This window comes from Mustela nigripes, chromosome 7 (genome assembly GCF_022355385.1).
Source record: "Mustela nigripes isolate SB6536 chromosome 7, MUSNIG.SB6536, whole genome shotgun sequence".
Lineage (NCBI taxonomy): Eukaryota > Metazoa > Chordata > Mammalia > Carnivora > Mustelidae > Mustela > Mustela nigripes.
The window spans coordinates 87144154-87146144 of record NC_081563.1 but is presented as its reverse complement, the minus strand read 5'-3'; the positions used below and the strand labels follow the sequence as shown (position 1 = coordinate 87146144).

Here is a 1991-nt window from a genome sequence, read left to right as displayed (position 1 = left end):
CCAGAAAGTGCTGCTAATACCAATGCCAATGAACTTTTCCCCTATGTTTCCTTCTAGGAGTTTTACAGTTTTGAGTCTTATGTTTAAGTCTATAATCCATTTAAAGTGAATTTTTGAGCATTTCATTGAGTATTCTTGGCTCCTTTATCAATTATTAGTTGACCACATATGCAAGATTTTACTACTGGACTCCCAATTCTCCCAATTAATGGAAATTCATTGATCTATGTGTTTATTTTTATGCCAGTGCCATGCTCTTTTGATTATTACAGCTTTATAGTATGGTTAGAAATCAAGAAGCGAGTTACCGGAGGCGGCGGGGCGGCAACGGCGGCAAGCGGGTCCTTGTGGCCTAGAAAAATCCTGCAAAAATGTCTCTGTACCCATCTCTTGAAGACCTGAAGGTAGACAAAGTTATTCAGGCTCAAACTGCCTTTTCTGCAAACCCTGGCAACCCAGCAATTTTGTCTGAAGCTTCTGCTCCCATCTCTCAAGATGGAAATCTCTATCCTAAATTGTATCCGGAGCTCTTCCAGTACATGGGCCTGAGTTTAAATTAAGAAGAAATCCGTGCAAATATGGCCGTGGTCCCTGGAGCACCAGTTCAGGGGTTGGTGGCAAGACCTTCTAGTATGAACTATATGGTGGCTCCTGTAACTGGTAATGATGTTGGAATTCGTAGAGCAGAAATTAAGCAAGGGATTTGTGAAGTCATTTTGTGTAAGGATCAAGATGGAAAAATTGGGCTCAGGCTTAAATAAATAGATAATGGCATATTTGTTCAGCTGGTCCAGGCAAATTCTCCAGCCTCATTGGTTGGTCTGGGATTTGAGGACCAAGTACTCCAGATCAATGGGGAAAACTGTGCAGGCTGGAGCTCTGATAAAGCACACAAGGTACTCAAACAGGCTTTTGGAGAGAAGATTACTATGACTGTTCATGACAGGCCCTTTGAACGGACAGTTACCATGCATAAGGATAGTACTGGACATGTTGGCTTTATCTTTAAAAATGGAAAGATAACATCCATAGTGAAAGATAGTTCTGCAGCCAGAAATGGTCTTCTCACAGAACATAACATCTGTGAAGTCAATGGGCAGAATGTCATTGGGCTGAAGGATTCTCAAATTGCAGACATACTGTCAACATCTGAGACTGTAGTTACTATTACAATCATGCCTGCTTTTATCTTTGAACATATTATTAAACGGATGGCACCAAGCATTATGAAAAGCCTGATGGATCATACCATTCCTTAAAAGTCATGGCACAATGGAAACTTCACTGAACTCCAGTTTACTTCTTGGGCAACTTAACTTTATATTACGCACATGAAGCTTTCTAGGAGCCAGAGAGCATATGCTGCATGAAGACCTTTCTATCTTACATTATGGCTGGGAATCTTACTGTTCTGATTGGATATCTTGTTCACACTTCAAGATCATTGTAGCCTTATCCTGGTTTTACTGATGTGAAACTTTGTACAGATTTTAACTGATTTTCATAGAGTAGTTTCTCTACTGGAAACCCGATGCTTTTACAAGCCATTATGATTAGAATGACTGATACAGGCTTAGCTCTGTGTTAGAACCAGTCACCTTTATCTTACATATCAAGTAGTGCTGTTCATATTACTTTAGTTCTATGGTATAATTGCATTTTTAATGTGTAACCATAGTACATGTAGAATGACTGCTTTTGATGTTTTTTTTAGTTCTGTGTGTGTGTGTGTGTGTGTGTGCGTGTAAAATACCAATTAAGTACACTGGTTTCATTCCATGTAAGCATTATACAGTGTATGTAGGTTGCTAGAGATTGTGTTGATCATCATTTAATTAGAACTACCTTTACTTAATATGCTTCAACTGTCGCCTTAACTGTGTTAAGCATCTAGAATAAAAGCCCAAATACAACTATTGCTGCCTTTCTAAAACCCAAAATGCAGTTCTGTGTTAAACTGAAATGTACACTAGCCCAGAACAATGTAATGG

General features: G+C 39.1%; 1 pseudogene; it reads left to right on the top strand.

Annotated features, from left to right (window-relative positions):
* The first annotated feature begins 308 nt into the window (after positions 1–308).
* LOC132022619 (syntenin-1-like) lies at positions 309–1731 on the top strand (annotated as a pseudogene).
* The last annotated feature ends 260 nt before the right edge of the window (positions 1732–1991 follow it).